This window comes from Streptopelia decaocto (genome assembly GCF_964273445.1).
Source record: "Streptopelia decaocto genome assembly, chromosome: 1".
Taxonomy (NCBI): Eukaryota; Metazoa; Chordata; class Aves; order Columbiformes; family Columbidae; genus Streptopelia; species Streptopelia decaocto.
Window position 1 is genome coordinate 27126822 of NC_138663.1, and position 16922 is coordinate 27143743.

Consider the following 16922-nt stretch of genomic DNA (forward strand, 5'->3'; position numbering starts at 1 on the left):
TGCAAAGCTTTCCCTAAAATCAGATTTCTCTGTAGTTCAGCTGAAAAGGCAGGGAAGAAATTCCAAAAAAGTGATTGGTGAACAAACAGATCTGAAGGAGAAGGCAGAATGATCAGGAAATACAGCCACTTATTTTATTTAAAGGAAGAATTAAGAGTTCTTTCAACCTTGAAGGAAAAGAACCCTGTTAAAGAAAAGGAAATTGTGTCACTGCCACGGCTCTATGGCAATAATGAAGTCCGCAATAGATTTCTGTACCGCCTGGTGGGGTGAAGGCGCAGGGGCTTGTGGGGGCTGCCCGTCCATGAGGATAACCTGAGGAGGCCGCAGCAGCTGTCCCTTTCACTTTGGGGCAGCATTGCCTCTGTATGACTGAACCCCGCTTTGAAAGGGAGCCCCAAGAAGCTGAAATCAGTAACTGAGAAAGGTGCCCAGTGCTATATGCCAAGCCCAGGCGAGGGACAATGCAGGCTGTCCCTGCACAAGGTCATTTAATGGGAGCAATGATGCCCAGGCGGCGCAGCCAGCAGGAGAGGCAGTGTGGGGGACCTTCCCTCGTAGCAATGGGCTATGGTGCCATGGCCCCCAAGCCCCACAGATGCAGAAATACGCATTTACCTTCTGTTCACCTTCGCATGTCTCCACATGCTTTAAAAGGCACGTGCCTTATTTTTGCCTACTCTTCTTATATTTTCCAAATGTGTGTTAAATTCCTACAGGTACTGCCACTTCCTATCCCATCGTGACAGACTCAGCTCCTCCCATGCACTACCAGGGAGCTGGAGAGCCATGAAAAAGAACTAAGAGGTTAAAACCAGCTCAGTGCTGAAGGGCTCAAGATCTAACTCTGCTTCCTTATCATAGGCTTTGCCGTATCTTGCCCCGGGCACAGTGCCTTTCACTGGGGGGGATGCCGGGGACAGAGGTGCTCTGTGCCAGAGCTGCAGGTATCAGCATTCACTGCTCCGAGCAAACACAATGGCACAGCAAGAGTTCATGTCAACAATCACACGTGCTACACCTTATGTAACTTCATTTCTGACTCATGATTCAAAGAGCAGAACAGTAGGATTTATTATAATCCACCTTCTGATGTCAGAAAAGAGTACATGCTAGAATATATATTAGAAAAAACAAAATTCACTTATTGTATTTTTTTTCTTCTTCAACCAACTTTTCTTCCCCCGTTTCTCACTTTTATGTGATGCTGAGCCACAGGCTCTCCGGGCAGTTTCCCAGCTAACTTATGCTTAAAATGGACTCCAAGGAGTGGATTTCCAGTCGGCAGATTTAGCTTTCCAATTCCAGTGAGCAGTACCGGCAGCTCAGCAGCTAAGCCTTTGCGCATAGCACCAAGCATTTACCCATACTATTACTTAAGATGAGGGGTTTCATTAGATTTTGCTTGTTTTATTTCATTTTGGTGTTTGCTCCAGTAGCGAAACCTTCAGGACAACTCTACACCTAGTGCTACATGCAGGTTACCAACTGCAGTTGCTCAATGATTTTTAGGCTCATGACCTGAGGCAGCATTTTCCCCCTCTTTTTCTGAACCACAAGAAATGGAATAATTTACTGGCTTGTTTCAAGGTAAAGGTACATTGTTAATCTGAAATAAGTTCTGGACAGGCTTTTTTTTTTTCTCCCTCTGACCAGAAAAAGATTGTTTTGAGAACTCCTGACATTAAATGAAGAAGATACCCTGTCTTACTGATGCTAATTCTTTTCCCAATCTGTTTGCCTGTAACCTCTTCTGGATGAATTTTTTCACCAAGGTACTTCCTCTATTTTGGCCTTTCATACAACAATAAATGAAAAAATCTTCCAACAAACTAGACTCCTATTAGCTATTTTGACATAGATATTATTTTTAATTTATAAGTTGCAACATTGTGAAAGCCTGTAACAAATAAGGATAGTAATAATTTTGATTAGGATTTTATAAAATGTTAATAAACATCATCTTTTATTCTTGTATCTCTTATCTCAATGCTCAAAGCACCTAGCAAATAGAAATTAAGACTCTTCCTCATCCTGCAAAAGTAAAAAGGGCAAATCCAGGAAAAATCTAAACAGATCTCAGTATCTGACTGGACTGAATGACATTTGGTAAAGAATTAGTGATGTGATTGTAATCTCTTCCAAACGGCTTTTTCCAATTAAGTTCAGGTCTCTTACTTTATTTTCCACCATCCTTACATGAGATTACTAATTCTCCCAGACTTCATTTCTGTCTTCAGGCCATCACAACCATAAAAGCTCTACTACCGCAACACGGAAGATACCAAAACTGGATGTCCAAAAAAAAGCCTCCATAACTCAAGGAAAAAGGAGCACAAATAAGCGACATGACTTCTGCTTCAGGAAAGTTTGCATGCCTGGAATCTTATTTGTTTTTTCCAGCTGTGACAATTCATATGAGGAGATTATGCCTTCTAATAAATTTATTAAGCACTTCACTGTCCTTTCCATCACAGACCTCAAACTGCATTGCTAAAGAGATTGTGCAGCAAATTCACATTTCAAAAGGGGAAACTTAGATACAGAGAAGCACTTGTAAACACTGAGGCAGTGGTTGATCTCAGAAGGGAATCATGGGGGGAAATCCATCTACCCACTTTGAAGCCAGAGAAGGTTTTGCTGCTGAAGGCAGCAGGACAAGGATTTCACTCGAGCCATCTGATGCCTCTGCCATTTCCCTGGTAGGATTAACAACTCCATGAAAATCTCATCCAGGTAAAACCATTTTGCTGATTTTTGTCTCCAGATGGCTGTCATCGTTATAGCAGCAAGCTATGCAGGGGGATAATTCAGTGGTTGTGGCTGAACACACCATTCTTGGGTGACACCTTTTCCTTTGCACATTGGTTATGATTAACAGTCATATACATACAACAGAAGGAAGCATCATCTGGGCCCTGTTTCCTGGCAATAACGATCTTAGAGCACCCAGGAAGATAAACCTGATAGTTAAAACCATCTGTTTCTGAGCTGATTTCATTATTTTGTACACCTGCCACATTTATTTCATTTGGTGTTAATACACTCTGCTTCACAAGAATCTTTTACTCATGAAATAGTTGTTAAAGAATAATAATTTGTACTGTACTGCTGCCTTTTCTGGATATCTTTCTTGTTGCAGATACTGGGACTTTTCCAAAGAACCTTACTGAGATATGAGAGCTCCTTGTTTAAAGAAAGTCTCCTCATGTCACCACAGGAAGACCATTCTTCTGCTCCCTTTTGGGTACACTTTTTTTCTACACAATTATTATGCAATTTTAATATACATTTTTACTATACCACTGATGTGTGAATGTAAACGTGTGTATGCCTCAGTGGTGGAAATGACAGAGACAAAATGGGACGGGGGCAAGTTCCTTCTTGGTTTGTGTGGGTGTGTTTTGGGATTGGTTTGGCTTTTTGTTTACAGCTTTGATGGTCATTTTCACTTTGCCTTCCATTTTCATCATCTACCTTCTTGACATTGTCCAACCTAGTGAGGACAAGGTTCTCTTGATATTGACTGCCTACAGTACTGCTCTAGTGAGAGGAGGGCTGCTCAGCTCCCCACTTCGTATCCTCAGGGGATGAAACCTTCATCCTCTTCAACTCTGACATTTGCTGCTGGCTGAGGACACTTGGTAAGAAAAGAACAGTCACTTGTGTACCTTCTGTGTAACATATTAGGAAAGCACCACATATTGATTACCACGTTTGTAGGCTCGTGAGAATCTACATGTGATTCACAACAACTAACAGAAAGCTCCCTCCTGTGCTACATACCCTGAAGCCTCATACCTGGTACTACCTAAAGCCTTGTTGATTTGCTTTTCTCTGAGAACAATACAGAATATGAAGCGAAAGGTGTGTGTTAAGATTGGTTCAAGCCTTCCCAATTATGCCAAAAAGGCAGGAATCTCCCACTTTCCTGGTGCTGTATAGACCTATAGGTCTAAATGCAGCATCCCACAGGGATCTCTAGGGGAGGGCAGTGCCGCCCAGAAGCTTCACAGCACTGTGATGAAGCTCCCATGGAAATGCCCCTCTTCACCTTAGTTATAACTAGGCACAAAGAGTCCTTGAGAGACACAGTCTGCCTCAGTTTACAGTCAGGCTTCTAAGATCCCTTAGACATCTTTTACCCGAGCAAAGAAGCTAGGAAAAATGGTCCTCTGACATGTGATCTTTAATGGGCATGCAGGAGAGAGATGCCTTTATTTATCGTACAGAGAGCTTGAGATGTGTTTGTTTATGTATTTAACAATTGTTTTATGTAGTACAGGCTAGAAAGCAATATATCAAGATTCCTTTGCAAGAAAACTTAGAAAGACAATCTATTTTATGAGACCTGCAACTAAAGCACTGTAACCACTCCTGTTAGGTTTATCTCCCAGTATTTTCCTCCAATCTCCTCCTTACTGCAAGCCAGAATCTTCCTGCCAATCTCTGCGTGGGATGTCAGCACTACAAATAAATTGGAAGCATATATTTTACTTCCCCAGACTGCTTTTCAGCTTCAGGACTTAATTTCATGTCTTCTTGCATCTTCCTGGAGAAACACCTGGGTGACTAGAGCACAAACACTCGCTCACCGTCTTCGGAAGAGACGCTTGAGAAATACAGTGATGCTTCTCCAGGCTGATCAGAGTTTCTGGGTTTAGTAAAGCCTGTTTTCTTTTATGGAAATCTCCTCCTGTTAAGAATGGCCTGGTTTTCCACGTGTTTTGTAGAGGGGTTCTGAGAAATACAGAGAAGTAATCTGGAGACTTACTTAGCCTTAACTAAACATACTTGAAGGTTATATCTCTTTTAGTTAAAAATAATGACTCTGTCAGTATACTACTGAGAAGTATATTGATTTTGAGTGAACTACAAGTATGAGCAATAACAGCAGCCACAAATATAAAATGTTTGATTAAGATCAAGTATGAGAATTTGAGAGGTCTGATTCTTCACTCAGTGTACTGATACAAGCAGATTTTTTTTTTTTGCTGCGGAAGAAACAATAAAATGTAGATTTTTCCAATATTTTCCATTTATAACTGTGTGGTAATCTGAATTTATACAGATTAGATGAAAACCAACTAGTTAAATAGGCAAATTATCAGCACATATTGATGATAAAATGTTTCTCAGAAGGAGAGTAAGAAGTGAACATAGATCAACATTTTTGAAGATACCTTATAATTTTAGAGGTTTAAATTAAGGCACTTGAAAAATTTTCTAATGTGATGAACAGAGCACATGTTCAGTAGGATGCTTTGGAAGGTCTTAGATAAAGTGCCCAATAAAATGTGATTTAAAAAATATCACTGAGAGATGGTTTAGCACACGGGGGGTTCGTTCATGGTAGATCATTTACTGGTAGAAAAGGAAAAACCAAAATCCAACTATCATCACACAGTCTCTCTAACAACAGCAACAAAATCCATCAACATAAACGTAGCATGGACCTGAACAAGGCTGGCACTGTAGAAGATGGACAGAACATCAAAACCCCGCAGCAAGGTGTGTTACAAAGCGCCCTGAACAACTGAGTGCTGCTGCAGAAACCCCGTGTGGGGCCGCAGGACAATACCATGCGAAGGTGCTCGTTTTCACCCAAGACAGCAGCAAAACCCTATCAAACAGCTTAACAGATTAATTTCATGCAGTACAGTGTTGAAGAACAATATTCCTTTGGTATTACTCCACTAGCTCCCTTGAAGGTCTCTCCACTGCACAATATAGATGTGCCCTTCCCAGGAAAAGCTTAGCTCCATTTATCAAGCAACCAACCCCTTCTGACTCAGTTTGTCCCTCCACTTTTATATTAGATTCCTATCTTCAGCTTTTTTGGAGCTTAATATATTGCTGTATATTGAATGCTGTAAGCAGCAGCTGAATCTAATGAGGCCTGTATCCAAAATCATTAAAAAACTCAGATAAAATGTCACATCCATATTTATTTGAAATGTTAAAAATTTTCAGTCTGCTCAGGCATAATTAAAATTTATGTTCTGAATATGCTTTTCTCCTCTGGAAAAATAAAGATCTATCATTTTAAAGACATCAAAGCATGTTTGTACAATTGGCATCTGACAGATTTCATTAAAGTCGTGTTTCTTTGAAAAGTGATATCTATAATCCTGTTTAATATAGGACTCCCTCTATGCATTTTATGTATGTAGGCAGTGAGCATGCCTATATTTAACCTCTTTTCTGACAGGAAATTTGTTTCAGGTATTAGAGAACAATACATTGAAGCAACTAGAAATTACACTAATTTCGTAAGTAATTTTCAAGTATGCAATATATATTATACAATATGCGCGTGTGTGCGAATTGTATGGATTTTGTATTAAATAGAGTTAATTACTGTCTAAGTGCTGGTTTCACGGAGCTGGCTTAATACCTGTCGAGACGCTTTGCTGTTCCGAGTCTCCCTTCCCCCCGACCTATATCTTCAAGACTTTAGCTTTTTGGCCCAAAGTGCAACCAGAGCAGCCCATACCCACACACCGCTGGACCAGAACACCAGCCTATGGTTGGCCTGGATTTCTGTGCATACTCATCAGCAGGCTGAGTGCCAAAGAATGATGAACTGAGGGTTTTTCCCTCTACTACGAGAGAGATTCAAGATGTTGCCCCACTCAAATTTCTATGTCTTGCTTACCAAGTGCATTGCAGTCATTAGCTAACCACAGTTCTACTAATTTCCAGATTTGAATGCTCTTTCATTTAGTACTTCCTGTGGTGACTGTAATTACATTTCAGGGCTCATTGGCTGGGAAAGTCAAATGACATGATATGAAAAGAATAAGATCAAAGCAAGTTTTCAACTCTAAATGTCAAATGTACAAGAATATACTGTGAATTGGCACCAAATGAGACTGTTGTTCTTTGTCCTACAGTTAGCTACATATAGGAATTGTTCTATTCTATTCTATTCTATTCCAATGCTTTTTCTTGTGGCTACTGCTTAAATTATATGCTCTGGTCACTTACTATATTGAACAGTTGGAAAAAGGCCTATCAAGATAAAGTATAGCAGAACCTAAAGTAATTTATACAAACATCAACCCAGATTTTCAAAAGAGCTTTCTTCAAATGGCTCTGAGGCAAACCTTGCACGTTATCTGGAATCTTTTATTTGTATTTAGTAGTATTATTCAGAACTATTGTTAATAGCAATGTATATCAATGGCTATTAATAATTACCATTATTATTTTGATCACAGGAAGTGATCACTTGGGATCACCTGGGATCAAAAATACACTTGCATCTTTCAGGGAGTTGTCGAGGTTTTGCATGGAGATGACACTACTTCAATCACAGTATAGCCAAGTAAATAAATAATATAATTGAATATAAATAATACATATTTCTATGTATATGCTATAGAAATAGTCTGATATGGAAACTGATGTTTTTTCCTAACAGTTGTTGGTTGTTTTTCCCCACCGAGGGAGGAGGTAGAGTTATGGCTTAGTCCGTACAGGGTTGAGATGGAAGAATTTGGTTTGGATAAGGGGGAGATAAATGATGAAGGAATCTAGAAGTGTCAGTACATTAATACATGACTTTGAATGCCTACAGGGAAAGCACAGGCAGCTGCTGCGCCCAGTGTCTCCCCTTCTCCCAGTGCTGAGTATAATTACAGGCAGCAGCAACAGATGTTGCCAATAAACTTAAAAGGAGAAAGGGAAGTGGTAGGAATAGAAATGCAGTGTCATACAGAAAAAAACAACGGGAGGGACACCTGAAAATGCAGTGACTGTCCTCACAGACAGAGCATGGCCACAGTGCCCATCTCCCACTGCAGCTGAGCAGGGCTGCAAAGGCTGGAGCGGTCCAAAGATCACAAAATATCCCACAAAGCCATAGAAGGAAGGAAACCAGTAGCATTGCTTAATAGTCTGCTTATTTTACAGACAAGTGGATTGCCAAGCAACTCAGCTATAACAAGTCCCATATTTAGGGAAAGAAATGTTTGTCTTCTGTCTGTCCCTGCTAGCAAATGGCAAGTGGAGGGCATTTCTAAGCCAGATAGTTCAAGTACAGCATGTTCCCTTGATCCCCGAGACCGTGCCGCTGAGCAGCCGGTGTTAATCACAGCAACAGTTGACACGTGTGCCTTGCCAGAGTCCAAGTTTATCATCATCATCATAATCATCGTGACTTTTACTCTCTGCTGCTCAAAACAAAACACCATCACCACCCCCCCAAACCAAACCAAACCAAACCCAACCCAACCCTGCAGTTATTCAGGAATCTGAGATTCCCATATTACTTAACACAGCCAGATCTCTTTAGGATTTTGTAAACGACAACCCCTGATGACAAAAAGAGCTTGATGTGGTTGTCTAAGCATGTGCATCCAAAGCTGTTTGAGATGCGCAGGGTAGCTGATACACTGACACAAGGCACAGATGGAACACCCCCAGGGACCAACAGCTGGAGGCCAGGTGAAGTGAGGCCTGGTGCATCTGAAATGGCTCTGGATGCCTCATTTAGGCAACTGACCTCAGCCCCAAACAACCCCTTCATGTCTTGCATTCTTCAGCTGCATCACCCAATAAAAATGGGTTAGTATTGCTATTAAAAAGCACCTATATAAAAGTACAAACATATACAGTGTGTACATTTAGGAGCACATCTTAAATCATTCACAAAGATTAAAGATGTAGTATTCCTTCTGTATACAGGCAGATATTGAAGATTCTCACCTGAAAGAATAATCTTGTAAACACACTGCTCAAGCCTTAAGAAAGACGTGGTTAGGGCAAATGACAGAAGATGCTTAAGGATAACACTTAAGACTCTATGTAGTCGGGTCCATATCCCAGAGCATCCTGCTGCTGGAGAAGGACAATGCAGCAACAAAACAAGCTTACAGGTCATGCTACCTAGTCTTTTAGCTCCAGAACAGATTCATATCCATTTTCAAAATACTCAATGCCTACCTGTTAATTGAAATACATACGTATCTTTTGGCTACCTATACACTTTGACTTGTTCATGCCAGAGACCTAGCCAAGCTCTCTCTATAGCAGACCAAGCTCTCTGAACCTGGTCTGTCCACCACAGACTGAGAAATGGCCTTTTTTAGCTTTACTGAATTAATTCAGCGGACCCTTTTATGCTCAGGCAACCTATTTGGCATGCTGTATGGGCTGTAAAAGAAAGGAAAGCATTGTGCTTATTACAGCTGCGGACTGCAAAGACTGTTCTTCCAGGGAGAACCTGAAACACTGACTGTTGGACATGATCATACTGCACATGAAACTGTGGCATGCTCAGTGATTTTCTCCACTGCCATCTTTAGAGTTCTGAAAAATAGGAAGGAAAATCAAGGTAGGTCTTCCAGTATGTTCCCAACACATATCCTGAAAATATAAGATTTTTCAGAGTAAAGGGAAAACTATCCTTGCAGGAAAATCTCCATGGGGATATATTGGTGATGCTGAATGTGTGAATAGGCCTATGCTCGGAAATCCAAGTTCTGAACAAAAGTGCCTGTGGAGCAGCTGGAAGCTGCAGGAGATCTCATCAATAAGCAGAGACTTTCAGTTATTTTCTATGAACTATAAGGTGCTAGATCTAAAGCAAGCAATGGTTTGAAAGGGATCTTACTGTAGATGCAGCTGAAAGGAGGGGAGGCATCACTAAGGAGGGCATAAATGCATTTGCTGTACTCACTTGTTCATTAGAGAAAGAGAAGGGGAAAAAAGATGCAAATTAAATGGAAATGCCTCATTTTCACAGGAGCTGAAAATAACACTACAGCCCATGGGAAGGCACAGCTGGTACCCAGGCTTATTGCTACCATCAAGGGTGAATGGCTGGAAGGATTAGGAGCAAGCCAGGCTCAAACAAAACAGCATCAGGCAGTTTCTCCTCTCCCCCACTCCCACCCTGCCCCAGTTCTGCTCTTTCCTGCTAACTACACCGTTAACTCACATCCCACTATTAATTCAGCTTCAAATGACAGGCTGCACCGATCTGCGTACAAGATTACAGCTTGGGCTCCTGCCCGTTTTGTTACAGCACAGATTGCTTCCCGTATTGAAGAGGGAACCATCTGGGAGGAAGAGCAAATGCTCGGCTACTTAATTGGTGCTTTCAGTAAAACAGGGTACAGTCGGGATTGACAGACCCAGAGGAATCACAAAAGCAGCCACCAGAATGTGAGGGAAGGAAAAAGGAGCCTGTCTCCACTCCAAACTCTGAAAAGATTTGGAAGTAAAGTAGGGCTTGTATTAACCCCCACAACCCTGGATCACCTTGGTCACTGCAGCTTTGCCAGCCCCGTCCTGTAGACACTGTTTTCCCACCCAAGCAGGAGCAGGAGACTGGCTCCATGGACGTGATAAACTCCTGTTCACACAACAGTCAGTGACTGTGCGATAACATTTAGTATGGCAAATTATCCACCATCTACCTTCTCATCTAGATATTGGAGTAAAGGGACACTCATGTCTTGCTTTTGATTTCTAAAATGGCCTTGTTGACTAAAATCACTGCAATAGAATTTCCAGCATTTTACACCATTTCCATTTTACATCTTAAGGATTTCTCTTGATTTCTTCATCTGACTGGCAGCAGGTCTTCTTTAAGGAAGGTGGACAGGATTAAGCATTCCATCATCAAACCTGTTCACATCGGCCTCTCCTACCGCTTATCCCATCTTGCCCCCTCTCTTACACATATATACTCTGGGTAGTTATTTGGCATGAGATGTTATCTCTCACACTTTCCAAATTCCCTACGATTTGTGAATATACTGTTCCAGAATCTTCCATGTAGCAGACTTCCTCCTCTCTTCTAGCTCACCACACCTCCTCAATTTTCTTGTTGCTCAAGGATGAAGATGATCTGACCTCCTCCTTCAGATTTTCAACTGTTCTTCAGCTTCTTTCAGTCTCCACAGATCAGCCGTGCAGCTCATATTTGATTTTGCAACACCTTGCAACTATATTCTGTGCTCGATTCCTGTTTTTTGTCAGAATCTCAAAAGTTTTAAAACCAGCTCAAGTTTAGTATTTAGCTCCAAAACAGAACATAAACAATAGGCTGTTTGGTGTAAAGACTGAAGTTTACACCACCTTGGACAATGGCTTAAGTGCTGAACTATTACAGATAACACCCTCACAAATTTAAGAAGGCCTTTCTCCCCTCTTGCTCTTGGAGTTGTTGATCCTCTGCCACAGATATGTCTCTAGGGCTTGCCCACAAGCACTTCAGGGAAGCACGGCCATATCTATGGGTTGGCAATTAACACGACCTAGTATCCATTTTCTTGGCATCCTCCTAATATATCATTAGCTTTTGCGGAAACATCACCAAAGGGCCGACCACACGGCAGCAAGATCAAAGAAAACAAAGTTAGTCATTTGTCATGCTTAGAAACTGTAGTTCATCTTTGGCAGATGTGAACTTCAAACCCTTTATCAAAGGTCATTCATGCTTGTTAAGAAACCTGAGAGCACAGCAAACAAAGTGATATTTCATTTTGAGTTTCTGAAAACTACAGGAAGTGTTCTGAAACACATTAAAAACAAAAACAATAAGCCGTGACGACATTTTTACATGAGTATTAGTTTAAACTACTTTGACCTGCCTGCACCCACATTTTCACGCAGTATCATTCATGGACATTCTTATTTCTGCTAAGACAGTTTATTTCAATTAACATTAAACCTACACCTTGTTAACTCAATCTAGCCCTAATTGAGAATCTGTGTAAGTTTTTTTGGTGCTATCTTAATTAATCTTGTTAAAAAAGAAATCACACTTTTATTTAAACCTAAGGACACACACAGACAAACCATGTAAGAGATCATGTACTATTTCCAAGAATAGTAATCACAGAAAAGACTGATCTCATCAATCAGCCTAAGGCCTTAAGAACCCAGCACAAAGGTTTTCAACACTTATTTAGGACAAGCCTCTCATTGTTAAAAAACACCTTGACAGCTGTTCCCAAAGAAAAGGTGACCAGCTGCAAATGGCCAATACTCGACTGCAGTGACTTGTACCATAAGATAACTATGTACCATAAGACAACAATCCCCCTGCCAGAGCAGGAACACCCAGATGAGGTTACACAGGAATGTGTCCAGGCACTTGAACAGAAGCAATCGATTAAAACGTGGGTCCCTGAAGGCTGTGTTTTGTCTTGGACCCATGTACAAGGCCCTGGAAAAAGCAACATTATAAAGAAAAAAAGAAGTTACCTCTATTTTTGCTCATAGTTAGTCCTCCATTCTTCTGGCAAAGAGTGAAAGCAAATGAAGTGTTGGAAAACAAGGTGTTTTTTAAAGTTCCAAAATATTTCTTGTCATCATGATTATCTGGTTTATTAATTATATTATAGTTTAATGTCTCAGATTTCTGTACACAAGTTTATTTTGATTAGATTTCATTCTGACTATATCCACCAATAACTTTTGCTATTATTTGACAGGCCATCCTCATTTTATTCTTCAAAATTATTTAATCAGACCAGTTCTGTGAGTCTGGATGCTAGAAAGCAGAAGCACAGCCCAACAACTATGATTCAAGTTTACGATTTAGTAGTTGTGCATCTTTGAAAGGTATTTCTCGACTGAACTTCTGAAATAAAAACAAGACTAACAGCTACCCTCTTCTGTTAGTACATCTGCAATGCCTCTAGAGATGAGAGGGAAGTCCGATTTCCAGGTATATGTAAACTTTTGGGCTCCACACACACAGGAACAACAAGAGTTACTATCTGCCATGGTACTGAACTCCCTGGAGAGAAGCAGTAAGACCAGAGCTTCACATCAGCAATGATATGGTCTACGGGGAGACAGCTTCAGGCTCTTCCCTCACTAGAAAAAAACTGCTTTGACTTTGGTCAACTAGTCTGTTTTACAATCCTAGTAAAAACAAGGTAGTTACAGTTTTAACGCACAACAGCTGTCAAAGTTAAAAAAAAAAAAAGTGTATATACACACATACTACATCCATAAATAAAAACTGGGAGTATATTTTAACTCCTTCATCCATAGTTGGATTGTTCAATGACATAAAGACTTCTCTTTCTTCCTAGTGTAAACCAAACCAGATTTGGAGTACATACAAATCAGTGAATGAAAGGAGAATAACTGAAAATGCAGACGCCGTGTATTTACTGCCAGACTGCAGGCAGCAGCTGCTGCCTGCAGCGTCTCGCTCCACAGTGACAGGGGCTGCACTGACATTCCAGATTAGAGATTCACATCGCTTTGTGCCCTCAGGGAAGCCTCTGTGTTTAAGGGGATACTATTAAGGATGGCAAGTCAAAGCATGAGCCTTCTCTTTTTGTCCTTTTGCATAATTCTGAGTATTTATCCATACTTTATTTCATGGAAGAATTGATTGTCACTATGGTCACACAAACAAGACATAACCCAACTAAATGCCAGGCACATAATTCACCGAACTCCTGCAGTACAGGACACTGGTTTTAAATCTACAGCTTCATTCCCCTCTGACATGCAGCCAAGATTTGCAGAGACTCTCAGTCACTAGGACACGCACAATGCCCCACAGCGACCAATCTCATGTCTGTCTCTGCACCCTGACCATCGCTGCAGGCCATGACGCACAATTCCCAGAGCAATGCCACCTTCCATGGTGTAGAGGTGTATCCCAGCATACCAAGAACCCCAGCTGTGAAAGTATTTATACCTATGAAGATAATTCTAGAAAAGGTCCCATGTAAAGGCCTTTGAATGCCTGATCTTTGTGGGACCCCACTCTGCTGTGAAAGACCAGCAGCACTTTATCCTGGGTAGGCAACTTAAGCTCTTGTTCATCATAGCCCTGTGTGTTGGGCCAACACCCAGTAGTCCCATTATAGCATACGTAAATGATAAAAGAGGATGCACTATGTCTTATTTAATACACTTGAGAAATCGTTCAGCCCAGTGCCATCTTCTGTGCTATCATAACAATCCAGCTGAAGCCTCAGAAAGACATCATGAGCAGGTCAGCAGTCATAGAGGAATCTGCTCCCACTTGTCCTGCCAGAGAGCCTCTCTTCTGCCCTGTGACAAAGGACACCATATCTTCCCATACAACCTCTAGTAGGCTTCTCACACTTGGGTGTTTTTTTTGGAGGAACTTCCACTCTTGAATGCAATGCTTACAGCTCATATCTTGCTGCTTTTTATCTGGCTGCTCTTTTCCACCGTTCAGAGCTTTCCTCCATCTATCTGCACAGGCTGCCTGATTATCAACCTCTTCGCTCTGTACATAATAATAACAGCTTATCTGGAGTTATCACCATGGACCACGCAAGCAGCAGAGGGCACAGAGAATAACCAGGCTGATAGACATTTCTGAGTTACAGGAACACTTCCCCCAGCTTAGTTAACCCTCTAGCAGACCTTTGCCTCCACTCACTGCCCATAAAATTTCCAGGGCTTTTTAGTTGGACTGTTTGGGCTCATGGATGACAAAAGCACAGCACAGGATCTTCACATGCAACTAGACACATTTCTTTATGAGCTAATTTGACCTTTCTGATCTACTGTATTTTCTTTGATCATCTAAATCAAAGCCTAGGAGTATTTTATCAGCAGAGAGATGGTTCGAGTGACTGGTTATTACCTCTATGCAAATACAGTGGTACAATTTACAGCCACTGTGACAGTCTTGGATACCCTGCTAGTGCCAGTAATGAACGCAGCTGACAGGAAAAAATGTTAGTGGTCCTAGTATTTTCCACATTTAGCTCTTTTCTTGAATGTTAAATATACCTTTTTAGCATCTTTCAATATTGCTAATTACGATGCTTTTTTTTTCTTTCTATATTTCTTTTTTTATATATATTTGTGACCAGAAGTATTTTCTTTGTCAGGTCAGAGTCAGTGTGACTCACGTTAACTATCAGTAAGCCAGTGATTAATGCAGTTCATGTCCTGCTTGGGATGCTAACTTCTTACAGCAGATTTTCCTTTTCTTGTAGCAGAGATCTTACAAGTGGAGTCAGCTGCCATTTTTTTGAGCTTCATGGAATGTAATATATGCCCTTGCCCTCAGAATTTGCTTTCTAGTGGTGTCCTCATCATATGACACCTTGCTACTTTTAAAAAATCAAGCAAACACATAAAGTGAAAAATACCTGATCTGCTTTTTGTACTCCCATCCAGGAACTTCAAAAATATGTACTTCGGTACATTTTCCTTTTGCTGCACTTGCACAGCCACAAGTCATCAATATCAAGACCATATCCTCTTAAAACCCCTTGAATCACCACAAGATAGGTACTTCTATACTCAGGTGAGTACAGCAGGAAATCCAAATTCACAACAGCTTTCCAAGACTCATTCGTTGCAGTAAAATGTAAGTTGGCATTTGTTGGAGTGATGACATATATCAAATCATGCCATCATTGTAGACTGCAAAATCACTTGACTAATGAGTGGAACGTTAAACATGAGAGGCCAAGGGAGATGGATCATCTTTCCACTGGCATCTTCAGAACCTCCTCATGGCTTCTTAGGCTACAGACCTGAGCCCAAGGCACATTGTTCCAGAGGTCACTCCAACCATCCTTCTTTCCTGTTCAGTCAAACCTTTACAAAAGCTGTGTAAGGGCTACACAAAGGTGGACAGTCCCCACTAGAGCTAAATACTTTCTCTGAAAAGCTCACCAACTTCATACCATTTTCACTCTGGGCTCCTGCTTTAGGCAGCAACACTACCTGACATCCTTCGAAGGTCACTTCAACATCCTTCATTCCACTGAACTGAGGAAAGACCTTTGCAGCCATTGGATTTCTCAAAAGAGGTCAAACACATCATCAGACTTTAATTTTGTATCTCTGCCTTGGACTCTCTCAAGAATTTCCTTTCTACTTCCCTTGTTCTGATCAAAACACTTGATGTACCTCAAGATACCAGTTCAAAATTAAATCCATGGAGAGCCCTTGAAACTCCTAAAATACTTTTCATCTAATGCTGGGAAGCAATGGCACATTTCTTGGTCTAGGTAGAATATAAGTCCACTTGTATTCACAGTTTCTGAGCATCTTAAGTTGATCTCTCAGCATAAGCTTCACCTTGATCAAACACAGCAAAGCCAGCCAAATTTCCACTGAGTTACACCAGATTCTGGGTAGCAAGTGTTTTTCTCGCTAGTTTTACAGCTGAATTCCCTGTTATAGAGCCTCAGTGTCCTATCCCTCACAATAGGGGTCACAGTGACATTTCTCAAATTCTGTAATCTCTCATTATAGATAGTCACCTTCATATGAAAGGGTCTAAACAGTGATGTTGTATCAGTATTTCTGCCAAACATGGAAGATATCTGTTGATCTTGAAACCCGGAATACTCTATCTTTCTGAAACCCAAATGCTCTTTTGGTTGCATTTTACAGACCCTTTCCTGGCACATCAGAGATCAAGCAGGGTATTCTAGATGAGACAAAACCAGACTTATGCTGCAAATAGGCTTTTAGCTGGGCATACCCATTAAATACCCTTGAATAACATGAAACTCTGATGCTTCTACTCCAGCTCAAATAATATGACATAGTCCTGTATGTATTGCACTTCCTATCTGGGTCACATGGCCCAAAGGGACTCTAATAACCTTTAACCGTCCTTGGGCTTAAAGATTTATCCCTATTTGTGGGTGTGTAAATTTAACTGCTCAAAGTTGAAGCTGGTTTTGACCTTATGTCATTTTGCAAACAAGCGGATGGATCGAGATGGTCTCCATCTCTGGATCTAACTTGGAGGTCAGTCCTGCTTTGAGGAAGGGGCTGGTTCCTTTGACCTAAATTAATCTATGGTTTTTGTCTTAAATCTGAAAGAACTGTTGTCACCTTTAACCAATCGCTAATTATAGCTTATGCTTTTAGCTATGGCAAGGATCAAGCAATTGGACTCTTTAAAAAAAAGGTTTCCCTATTCACTGCCT

General features: G+C 40.9%; 1 protein-coding gene across 7 annotated transcripts in view; it reads right to left on the bottom strand.

Moving 5' to 3' along the window:
* ST7 (suppression of tumorigenicity 7) overlaps positions 1–16922 on the bottom strand; it is a 125365-nt gene that overhangs the window by 62543 nt on the left and 45900 nt on the right. The window contains exon 1 of one of the 7 annotated variants that reach the window (XM_082063637.1): positions 4596–4638. The exons of the other annotated variants lie outside the window; for them this stretch is intronic. The gene's annotated coding sequence lies outside the window, so the exon portion shown is untranslated. Of the gene's footprint in view, positions 1–4595; positions 4639–16922 lie in introns of those variants that run through there. 7 annotated transcript variants of the gene reach the window in all.